Below are 12,524 nucleotides of genomic sequence, written 5' to 3' on the forward strand. Positions count from 1 at the left end.
CAGCCCAGGGAAGATACACACCCCCTCACTCCCCCCCCCATGAGTGCTGAAGACAAATTTATCAGGGGTGAGTAAACAGACTGTGAAACCAACAGAATGCCAAGGTGGCAGGTTGCATTGCAGCAGTGATGAAGAGGAGGATTTGTCCTGAAATGTTTGTGGGATTGTTGGGGAAACAGCATAGAATCATAGAATTGTAGAGCTGGAAGGGACCACAAGAGTCATCTAGTCACCTGCAATGCAGGAATCTCAGCTAAAGCATCCATGACGGATGGCCGTCCAACCTCTGCTTAAAAACTTCCAAGGAAGGAGGACCATTGCAAGATTGGAACTGGGAGCTTCCTGGCTCACAGCTTGGCTTTTTAACCTCAACTGGTCCTTCCCCTACATGACTGGCCTTTTGCATCTGTAGAGATTCTTCCACCATTCTCTCCCCACCCTGCAACTCTTTTGCCTCCCACAACTTCTGTCCCCAAAATCACTTGTGGAAAGCTAGAAGTAAGGCAATTGCATGATGAAAGAATCCTTAGCTGATTAATCCCATGAGCTGGACTAATCAAGCAATCAATCAAATTTGTATGTATGGGCAGAAACCATAGTTTCTGTGCCTGTAGCTGATGTCTGCATCACAAGTGTTGAGCCAAGCTAGAAGTGAGCAGCACACTGTTGGTAAGAGCTCTCCATCCATCCGCCCCCCCCTTTAAACCTTACCCAACACCCCCAAAGAGAAAAGGATGACAGAGAACCTTGGAACATCAAAGCCCTCCAGCACTGGACCACACATGTGCAGATGCCAGAGCCAGTTGTTTGTGCAACATGAAGGACAGGTAAAAATGTCTTTTTCACACAGCACATCAATAAACCATGGAATCCACTCCCACAAGGTGCTGTGACAGTTGGCCCCAAGTTTTTCAGCTGCCCCAGATCTCATGGTGGCCAAACAGGGCAGAGGACACTTTTCTCCAAAAAAGGATGATCAAGTTTTTCCAGGAACAGGTGGAAACCCTAGTGACACCTGAACCGCAGCTGGTGGCAGGGAAGGAGCAGTAGGGATTGCTTACTCATGAGCAACCCAGGGGTTCTTCCTCAGCTGTGTGGCACCATAGCCTGGCTCATTTAAGGGCCATGTTTATTTGGGGCCTGGACTATTGGAGAGAGGCAGGGGTCTTCTGATGTCCTCGAGTCCAGCAGGATTCAGGATCTCCACAGGTGTTGCCATGTCAGGAACATATTACTTTGGTAACCCTGGGAACGCCCCCCCCCCCAGTGTTGAGAATCCCAAACTACAGGACCTCTGTCTGGATTCTCGCTGAGCCAGAGGTGTTACTCCTGGGCAAAAAGGGAGGTGGAAGGGAAAGCCACCCTGGGACAGCAGGGACAGTGGGCTTCGATGGACTTCCCACGCCTCATATTTGGCAGCCTGGTGCCAGGAACTGCAAGCAGGATGAGATAAAGAGCCCTTTCCAAAGAAAGCAAGGAGGGCTGATCTCTCTCACACACACAGAGAGAGAGAAAGAGAGAGAGAGAGAGGGAGGGAGGGAGGGAGATGTGAGAGCTAACCTGACCAAAACCCTCCTCTTGCCATCTCCACTTTCAGCTGCTTTGACTGTGGAGGAATTAAGGAAAATGCATCACTTTCCCTCATTCTTTCTCTTGCTTTTTGCATAATTGAATTCCGTGCCTTTTCCCTTCTTCTGTCTGTGAATAATTTCCCTTTCATGTTACTTCCCAGATAGATAATTCAAAGGCTGCTTTCCTTGGAATGAAAACAGGAACAACATCCACACATGAGGAGAGTCTTGTGTATTCCACTTGTTGTAGATTCACTAAGGAATCATCTCACAGGCACTAAATATCTGTGCAGGGGCTGGGAGGGGGGGCAAGAAAAAGGCACCCCCTCCAAAAAAGAGACACTCCTTGCATCTGAAGCAGTGAATGCTGCTCACTACCTTTCTCCAACTTGTATATGAATTCACTGCAGGAAAAGCTCATTTTTGTCTGTCGTACATACCACATAACAGTGACTCCTTCAATGGTGCCATTAAAAAGTAGACACCCCGGAATATCTTATTATTGCTGTACAATGGATGCTCGGGTTGTGAATGTGATTCGTGCGGGATGCACATTCGCAACCCGCAGCGTCCGCAACCCGCAGCGGCTCGTCTGCACACATGTGGGTTGTGATTCAGCGCGTCTGCACATGTACAAAGCATGATTGAACCCGATCCAGTACTTCTGGGTTTCGGCGGTCCCCAACCAGAAAAAATGCAACCTGAAGCGTCTGTAACCAGAGGTATGACTTTATTATTACTTATTAAATTTGAATACTGCCTGCATCTGAAGATCACAGAGCAGTGATCTTCAGATGCAGTGAATAAAACAGAAACAAAACAGATATAAAATTATATTATGAAGCTTCTTGCATTTGTTGGCTCTGGGATTGGATAATATTAAAAAAACACAGATTTGTTAGATTTAGAAGGACATGATAATAGATTTGATTGGCCATGTGTAATTGTGGTACCAGAAGGCAAAAGTGCATAAAAGCTTCCAGAACCACATAATAAGAAATGCGATTTTTAAAGTTTGGGAAAAATATAAAGTTTTGTTAGAACAAAAAATACTGTGGTGGCTTTCCTCACTGGAAGCAATATCCATGAAAAAAGTAAATATGAAACCTAATTGGGCAACATGTAAAAAGCTGTTAACGGAAAAGGCTAACCAATTAAAATTGAAGGAACTTCAAGAAGTAAAAGGAAAGGTAACAGATTGGCTACAATCAGCGGTGAAGCTAACTGCTCTGGCACCGGGAGCGGCATACATCTGGGGGCGTGGCTGGCGTGTGTCCCAGGGTGCATGATGCGCTGCCCGCAGGGGCGTAGCATGTGGCCGGGGCTGCACGTAAAGCGGTGCGTGCGTGGCAAGCACCATGCATCCCGGAAGCAGGGGCAGCCACGGTGTCACCCCCCAGATGGCACCCAGGGTGGACCGCCCCCCCGCCCCCACCTTCGTCCGCCAGTGGCTACAATATTTCCAATTAAATGAAGTATTCATAAATGATAAAAAGAAAGGATTCACCTATGAAATTTCAAATTTCCAGAGAAATAATAGAAAGTGATACTAAATTATTATCAAAAAAGGATAATATATTGTTGGAATGGGAAACTAAGGATGAAGAGGTCAAATGTGTTATGATAAAGTGGGCAAAAGACGTGGAACATAATATTCTGATGACAGATTGGAAAAGACTATGGAAGAAGGATATAAAATTTACGGCCTGTACCTTACTTAAAGAGAAATTTATGAAAATGATGTATAGGTCGTATTTAACTCCAGTTAAATTGGCAAAAATGTATAAAACAAGGGAAAATAAGTGTGGGAAATGTAAAGAAGTAGAAGGTAGAAGGTATGTTTTATCGTATGTGGTGGCAATGTACGTAAGGTTCTTAATTTTTTGGGGGAAATGATATATAACAAATTGAAAAAAATAACCTTTGTCAAAAAACCGGAAGCTTTCTTATTAGGTATTACAGCAAAGGATTTACCTAAAGCAGGGGTCAGCCAACTTTTAAAGGAGGGGGCCAGTTCACCGCCCCTCAGACCTTGCGGCGGGCCGGAGTGCACGTGGTGGCGGGGGGGGGGCTCCTCTCCCCCCTCCCCCCGCTTTCCTACCTCCTCCGCCGCTCTGCCTGCGGTTGGGAGCCAGCGTTGGCGGGAGCGCCTCCCCTTTCTGGGCCAGCCTTCCTGGGCACCAGGCACGGGGCCAGCAGGTGCGCCAAGCTCCAGCTGAAGCCCCACGATGCACCCATCCTGATGCCCACAGCACGGCCATGAACGGAGAGGCTGGTGCATGCGGGCAGCGAGGCTTTGGGTTGGCTGGCACCAGTCAAAGCCCAGCTCCCTTCCTCCGCAGGGCAGGGAAAAGCCAGGAGGAGGGAGAGAGGAGGTGCCACCGCGGGGTGTGGGAGGGAGGGACGAAGGGGGAAAAATGGCACCCGAAAAAAATTGCAAAAAATGGCGCAGCCCGAACCATCACGCCAATCCAAGCGGCAATTCCAGGACCGTCCGCGGGCCGAATCCAGAGGGCAGTTGGGCCTGATCTGGCCTGCGAGCCCACGACATAATAAATACAAGCATTTGTTCATGTATGCAACAACGGCTGCTCGGATATTGTTAGCCAAACACTGGAAAGAAAAAGTCCCCACCAAGGAAGATTGGCAAACTAAGTTAATGGAGTATGTGCAAATGGCTAAATTAACTGGGAAACTTAGAAATCATATCATATCATATCATAAATATAACATAACATAACAACATAACATAAAACATAACATAACATAACAATATAATAAGAATGGCAAATGTTTATTGCATATTTACAAAAGCATTGTAAGGAAGTTAATACATTAGCAGGATTTTTAAAACACTTGTAATGTTATGGATAATGTTTAAATTTGGAGGTAATTAGAGATAAAGACTTTATTGACATGCATAAATGAAGATAATACAAAGGAACCACGGGAGGGAGTGGAGGGAAGTCATCCCATAATGTGGATCTAATATTAAGTGTGCATACAGTTGTTTTAAATTTTTTACTTTATGTTTTTTCTTTTTTTCTTTAATGCAATGATTTTGTTTATTGAGAAAATTAATAAAAATATTATTAAAACAAAACACAAAATAAAAAACTAGCCCCCCTTCCACAAACAAAAATAGAAGGCCATAGACTGTTAATCAGCCCAAGGCCTGGTCAAAGAGAAACGTTTTCACCTGGCACAGAAAGATATGTAATGAAGGCACCAGGCAGGCCTCCCTTGGGAGCATCCTACAAACGGGGAGCAACAGAATATTGTTCAACCATCCTCATTTAAATGGGACATCCAGGAATTATAGAAGCCATTCCTGGATTCTGCCTGGGTCCCAGAGTGTCTCATCTTTTGGCCTCATGCTCTAGTGCAAATCAGTTGGCTTGCACCCTAACAAAGTGCTGCCCCCCCCATAACAAAAATCCTGGCTACGCCCATGTCTGAGCGCCAGACCAAAAGATGTTTGTTATTTGGTCTCACGCTTTGGCATGGGTCAGCTGGCTCCCCTGAGAGCTCAGGATCAAAACAACGAGCGTCTCGATTTAGATCACCAGCAGAAAGGGACTGTTCTTGGGTTGCCACCTCCAGACCACTCCTGGAGGAGGCCCCTGAAGAAAGGCCTCAGATGATGACCGCAGGTTCATATGGTGAGAGGCAGTCCTTGAGGTGTTGCAGTCTTTGCCTGGGCAACCATGCCCTGCTTGGGGCCTCTTGCAAGGCGTCATCTGGCTCACCATGTGGGAATCAGGATGCTGGTCTGATACAAGAAAGCAAGATGAACATTCTTAGGCAAATCATGCTTAGTAGAACCCCCAAGTTCAGAGGCATTCTACCACCGGATATCGGCTGCTGTTGGGAATGGGATGGTGCTGCTGAGTTGGAAGGATTATTTTGTATCAGGTCATTTTGCATGACTTGGTTCATTTTTAAAATTAATATTTTATTAGAAGTGTTTGGTTATAAAATAAAAGGGGGGGGGAGAAAGAGAAAAAAGTGCAAAAAATACAATAAAGAGGAAATTATCATGTGATATAATAAGTATTCTCAGTTACAATAGATTATTATATAAGTGTTAAGTCGTGGGTTGACATAGCAGCCAGCACAGCGATTTCTTCAAGTAGCTCTTTATTATGGTAAGCTGGAATAGAACTGACTGCGAACAGCTCAGCCGGCCTGTATTTATAGGCAGCCGGCTGTCAACATTGTAACCACAACAGCCCAGAGTTCCCGCCTAAAATAACTGACGCGGACCTGAGTGAAAACTATCTACAGACCTGAGTGAAAACTATATACAATATCCCCCTGTTGGCCCAGGGTGAAACTACACTACATAACACCCCTCCCCACCGAGATAAGGCGTTAGTTACGATCGTAATGGTTTCCTTATATACAGCACTACGCGTAATGGTTCAATTAAGCACAAAAGCATATCGGTTACATTTCCCATACTTAGACCAACAGTGATACCTGTCCAACAACATAGTCCTTTAAATAAGTTGGGCGCTTGGAAACTCTGCCAGACCGCCGGGGACTGGTAGCCAAGTCCGGAGGGCCACACAGTTCTCGCTGAGGCTGTGGTGCGACCCTAGGTGGCGTTGGAACCAACTCCCCTGGATCCGCTGCTGTGGGTGGAGCCTCCGCAAGTGGAGTGGTCTGAGTCTGTTCTGAAACGGCTTGGTTCGGCTCCACGCTGGCAGTTTGCGAGGGAGGTGTAGGTGGGGCCTCGCCATCTGTACGTGTCTCTTCTGGAGCCGCAAGCGCAGTTGGGGGCACCTTGGTAGTGTCCAAGTCCCCAACCCTGCGCCTAAGCTGGTCTATGTGCCGTCGCCACAAGCGTCCGTCTTCGAGTGCCACCTGGTACGAGCGAGGTCCAGTGACTCCCACTACTGTGGCTGGCACCCAAGGGATGTCCCCCACATAGTTCCGGGCAAAGACCTGGTTTCCTGGGACAAATGACTGTGGTGCGTTGGCACAGCCTGGGGGTTCAGCCACGGCAAAGTCTGGTGCAGGCCTCGACTCCTGGCACGCTTGACAGGCGGACACCCAGGCAGTGATGGCATCGTCCATATTAGGCCACCAGACGTAACACCGAGCCAACGCCTTCATTTTGACAATTCCCGGGTGGCCAACGTGCAGAGCCTCCAGGACGCGCTGACGGAGTCCCTGGGGAATCACGACGCGGTCTCCCCACAGCAGGCAGCCGCGATGAGCTGAGAGTTCATGTTGTCTGGTTGCGAAGGGCTGGAACTCCGATGCAAAAGGCCCTTGTGGCCACCCCCTCCACACCCAGTTGAGCACTCGGCTGATGGTGCGATCCTGGGCAGATGCGGAGGCCACAGTGGCAGCCGATACAGGCGCTGCCGGAAGATCCTCAATCAGAAGGAGCGATGAAGCTGGAGCCGGGTCTTCCACAAATGCTGGAAGAGGGCAACGGCTGAGGGCGTCGGCATGGCCCATCGATTTCCCCGGGCGATGGATGAGCCGGTAGTGGTAGGCAGCCAGGAAAACAGTCCATCGCAGCATGCGTGGTGAGAGGACCGGTGGAGTTGGACGATCACCGGCGAGGAGGCCCAGGAGTGGCTTGTGGTCAGTGATGAGGTCAAAAGTCCTGCCATAGAGGTATTCATGGAACCTCTTCACTCCAGCCACAAGTGCCAATGCCTCCTTGTCGAGCTGGCTGTAATTCCGTTCCGTCGGAGATAGTGTCCTGGAAAAGTAGGCGAGCGGTGCTTCTCTTCCATCTGGAAAACGGTGACTAAGGACAGCACCGATGCCAAAAGGTGAGGCGTCGCAGGCAAGGACCAGCGGCCTGGATTCACTGTACTGTACCAGCACACTGTCTGAAGAAAGGAGAGCCTTGACCGCGTTGAAGGCCGCCGTCTCCCGATGACCCCAGGCCCAAGGCGTCTTAGTGCTAAGGAGTCGGTGAAGAGGCTCAGCCACTGTGGCTTTGTGGGGCAGGAACATGTTATAAAAGTTCAGCAGCCCCAGGAATGCCTGCAACTCCGTTTTGTTCTTTGGGGTGGGGGCCTGCTGGATAGCGCGGATCTTGGATGTGGTTGGATGAAGACCGGAGGCATTGATAAGATAGCCCAGGAACTCTACCTGTGGAACGGCGATCTGGCACTTCTCCCTCTTTACCTTGAGCCCGGCCTCCTGGAACCTGGTCAGCACGGCACGGAGGCGCTCGAACAGCTGCTGGTGTGAGCCTGCAGACACCAAGACGTCATCAAAATATGGTACCACGCCCGGAAGCCCTTGCAGGAGACGCTCCATAAGGCTTTGGAAGATGCCAGGAGCCACACTCACCCCGAACTGCAACCGGCGGCAACGGAATGCCCCCCGGTGGGTGACGATCGTCTGGGCTTCAGCAGTGGCATCATCGACTGGCAGTTGTTGATAGGCTTGGGCAAGGTCCAGCTTAGCGAAGACCTTACCCTCACCCAGGGAATGCAGCAGGTGTTGGACAACAGGAACCGGATAAGCGTGCTGCTGAAGTGCCTTGTTGATCGTGCACTTGTAGTCAGCGCAGATTCTCACCGACCCATCTGGCTTGACAGGCGTGACGATGGGGGTTTCCCACTTTGCGTGGTCAACCGGCTCCAAAACTCCTTGGGCGATCAGTTTGTCCAGTTGTTCGTCCACCTTAGCCTTGAGAGCAAAGGGAACCCGGCGTGGCTTTAGCTTGATGGGGGCGACTTGTGGATCAAGGCTAAAGGAGATGGGCGTACCTGTATATTGGCCCAAGGTGCCGTCAAAAACCTCGGCAAAGTCTTTGACCAGACCCTCAGTCTCTGCGTTAGAGATGCAGTTGATGCCGGTGACTTCCAGGCTGAGGGCATCAAACCAGTCTAGCCCTAGGAGGCTTGGCCGCTGACCTTCGACCACCACCAACCGGAGCAGGCCCGAAAAATCCTTGAAGGCGATCCGGAACCGGCCAACGCCTACCACGGGAATGTCGTTTCCCTGGTAGTCTCTCAGGTGTACGCGGTGAGAGTCGAGTTGCCTTTTGGACACTCTGGGTACCAGTCTTTTGATGGTGCTCCATGACACGATGGACAGGGCAGACCCGGTGTCGATCTCCATGTCACATGGAGCTCCTTCAATGAGCACCGTGACGTTCAGCTTGCGTCGCGTAGGCGAGTCGGTTTGGCCAATCGTGGTTCCAGACGGGCAGCGGCAGTTGGTGAGAGCGAAACAACTTTCCTTGGCAGACTGGAGTGAAGACTTGGACTTGCGAGTCGATGAAGGGGGGGTGTCAGACGGAGCCGATCGGCAGACCTTAGCGATGTGGCCCCTTCTGGAACACTTCCTACAGATGGCGTCTCTGAATCGACACTTGGCACGGGAATGGTTGCCTCCGCAGCCAGCACATTCCGGTTGGCCCTTGGACTTCTGTTGGAACTTCCTGCGCTCCCGCTTTGTCTGGTGCACGTCATCGTCTTCACTGGAGGATGCCTCCTCACTGCTGGCCTCTTCATGATGCACCGGAACTGGCTCCCTAGCAAGACGCGGGCTGCTGGACTTGCGGATCTCCTGGGCGGAGCGTTCAGCAGCTTCTGAGGCCACAGCCTCCTCAATGGCTTTCTGTAGCGTGAGGTCTGGCTTGGCTAGGAGGCGCCGTTGCAGATGGATGTCCCGGACCCCGCAGACGATTCGATCCATCAGGGCATCGTCTAAGTCTCGGAACTCACAGTGCATTGCAGCCTGTCGCAGGGCGGTGGTGTAGTTGTTGATTGACTCCCCCTCTGCCTGGTTCCGGTGGTAGAACGCATGGCGGGCAGCAATCTTGGACGGCTTTGGTGCGTAGTGGTTGCGGAGCTTCTCTTGGATCGTGTCCCATGGTGTTGCCTGGACTGCTTCAGGCGCAACCAATGCTCGGGCCGTCTCAAACACCTCAGGCCCACAGAGGCTGAGGAATAGGCCCCGCTTCCGATCCTTTGATACTGCTGTCAGCTCGTTGGCTTGGAGGTAGCAGTCGAACCGAGCGAGGTAGGAGTCCCATGATTCAGAGGCTGGCGCAAACGGCGGTAGAGGCACAAGTGAAGCCATGATTCTGATGCCGGCGTGAAGGGCGATGGATGGAACACAGTGCTCTAGCCAGAACAGTCAGCTCTGAATTGGTTCTGCCCAGTGATTTCGCTCAGTGATTTCGCTCAGTGATTTCGCTCTGTGATTCAGCTCAGTTCAGAGGCTGGCCGCATCTGGCTGTGCTCTGATGTCCATCGATCCCACCTTCGTCGCCAGTGTTAAGTCGTGGGTTGACATAGCAGCCGGCACAGCGATTTCTTCAAGTAGCTCTTTATTATGGTAAGCTGGAATAGAACTGACTGCAAACAGCTCAGCCGGCCTGTATTTATAGGCAGCCGGCTGTCAACATTGTAACCACAACAGCCCAGAGTTCCCGCCTAAAATAACTGACGCGGACCTGAGTGAAAACTATCTACAGACCTGAGTGAAAACTACCGTATATACAATATCCCCCTGTTGGCCCAGGGTGAAACTACACTACATAACAATAAGTATATAGTTTGTGTATGATACTGGATAGAAGTATTTAGATAGTATTGTTATCCTAATGCAGAAGTGGGATAGAACAAAGATATGTTCCATTCCACTTCTGCATTGACCTGTGGGGCTTGGGATTTGTTCATTTTAAAAATATGCACAAAACTTTGTACAGTGGTACCTCTGGTTACGTACTTAATTCCTTCTGGAGGTCCATTCTTAACCTGAAACTGTTCTTAACCTGAAGCACCACTTTCACTAATGGGGCTGCCATCTCGCGATTTCTGTTTTTATCCTGAAGCAAAGTTCTTAAGCTGAAGCACTATTTCTGGGTTAGCGGAGCCTGTAACCTGAAGCGTATGTAACCCGAGGTACCACTGTATTTAAATATGGCATGTATCTCAATGCATACATTTCTTTCCTATTTATTTATGTATTCTGTGTGTGTGTGTGTGTGTGCACAAGAGAGAGAGAGATGGCCCATGTGACCACGGTCTCTGAGTGCTTTACATAAAACAATAAAATACACAATACAATTCACAACAAAAACACAAATAAATGACATAAAATCACAAAAGCAGCTGAAGTCAGCATAATAGATGCCAGTTAAAACCATTAATACCATCATAAAACACCCAGATGAATTTGGTGCAGATGTTAAAGTCCCCAAATGGATTGTAATAAAAGGGACAGGAAGTTCCTTCTCTGGTGTCAAAAAGAGCACAGGGGAGGTGCCAGGTGAGCCTCTGTGAGGAGGGCATCCCATAACCAGGACGCCACCACTGACAAGACCCAAGACCCAAGTCTCATGCTTCTCAGAGGGTGTGGCAGGAGAGGGTGGCAGGTGTAGAGGGAAGGTTCAAGGACAATCACAGAAACACTGAAACATTTCAGGGTAGTCTAGTTTGTCTGTCTCAAAATAGAGCTGATCTAAATGGGATTGCCTGGCAAAAGCAAGCTCACACCTTAAGGTACATATGTCAGAGACTCGTTCATAATTGTATTTTGGGAATGATTCATGTTCTTTTATAGCTACATTGCTTTATACTTTCTGGGTGTCCCATGGTCATATTATGAAGGTGTTGTGTTCTGTGTGATAAATCAAGCACTGTTTTTGTTTTCCAACATGTTTCTGATAAAGAAAACAATTGACGCTGTGTGAGCAAATTGCTATTCTGAAAGTGTGGCCAAGAGAAAATTTCATGAGAGCCCTAGTATCTGCCAATCCTAAAATATTTATCACAATATATACATTTTTGATGTGTTTGAGTAAATTTTGTGATATAAGGGCTGTATCACAAAATTCAAAGGATCCTCAGGATAATTATACACCATTTCAATCCACACAGTATTCCAATCTTGGAAGGTAAGGATCTGGTAAGAATCTTGAGAAAATTGATGGAATACGTAGAGATGGCGAAATTTACTGGAAGAATAAGAGATTAAGATGAGAGACTTTTAAAAATAGAATTGGGAAAAATTGTTGAATGCATGAAGAAAAATGGTAAACGATTAAAAACGTAAGCAGGATTGCCACCTAAACATGAGCAGTAAGAAATAACTTAAAGGGAGTAAAAAGGTTAAACTTGTAAGTAGGTTTGAATTGGTTATGCAGTAATATTACGATATAAAATAAGGAACGGCGGGGGGGGGGGAGTAAAAGAAAATATAGCTTTAATTTGTTTAGATTTAATTTTTCTTGTTGAAATATTGTAAAATGCAAAAATGCAAAATAATAATAAAATAACCCCTAGAAATCAAATCCCTTCAGCACCACCTGATGCTAGTCTAGATGGACCTTTATTCTGATCTGGCAAGGTGATCCTTAAGTCTTTGTCAAATGAGGAGTCACTGCATAGAAGAAATGACATAGAAACATGTGCCTATAAAGAGAATATTGCATCAAAATGCAAACTGATGTGGAAATGTGGAGAACTGAATTTCAGATTGGAAAAATGAGAACCCAAGAGAAAGTGATATTATCAGATCTGCTCATCCCTATCTATAAAATCCCTTTGTTCATTACTGCCTCTGCCTGGTGGCAGAGCTTGTGGTTCGTGGTCACTGAGAGAGAGCCCTTCTCCTCTGTGAATCTGTCTCATCTTTTAAAGTCATTGAAGTTGGCAACCAGCCCTTGCCTCCTTCGGGAGGGAGTTCCCAAGTTTGTGCTGCAGGAAGAAGTGCCCTGAATCTCCCAGCATTCAGCTCCCTTAGCTATCCATGGGTTCTGGTGTTATGAGAGAGGGAGAAAACCTTTTCTCCATCCATTTTCTCCATGCTTGTGCCTGGCATTTTATAAACTTCACTCATGTTGCCTCTTACTTGCCTTTTCTATAAACTAAAAAGTCCCAAAGGTGGCAACCTTTCTTCATAGGGGAGCCCCTCCACCCCCTCTTCTAAACCTTTCCCAACGCTTCGGTCTCCTGCCGG

General features: G+C 48.2%; 1 long non-coding RNA gene across 1 annotated transcript in view; it reads right to left on the reverse strand.

Annotated features, from left to right (window-relative positions):
* LOC310694062 overlaps nt 1–12,524 on the reverse strand; it is a 243,112-nt gene that overhangs the window by 227,378 nt on the left and 3,210 nt on the right. The gene's annotated exons all lie outside the window — the stretch shown is intronic.

This window comes from Podarcis liolepis, assembly GCF_965112155.1.
Source record: "Podarcis liolepis genome assembly, chromosome: 15".
Classification (NCBI taxonomy): Eukaryota; Metazoa; Chordata; class Lepidosauria; order Squamata; family Lacertidae; genus Podarcis; species Podarcis liolepis.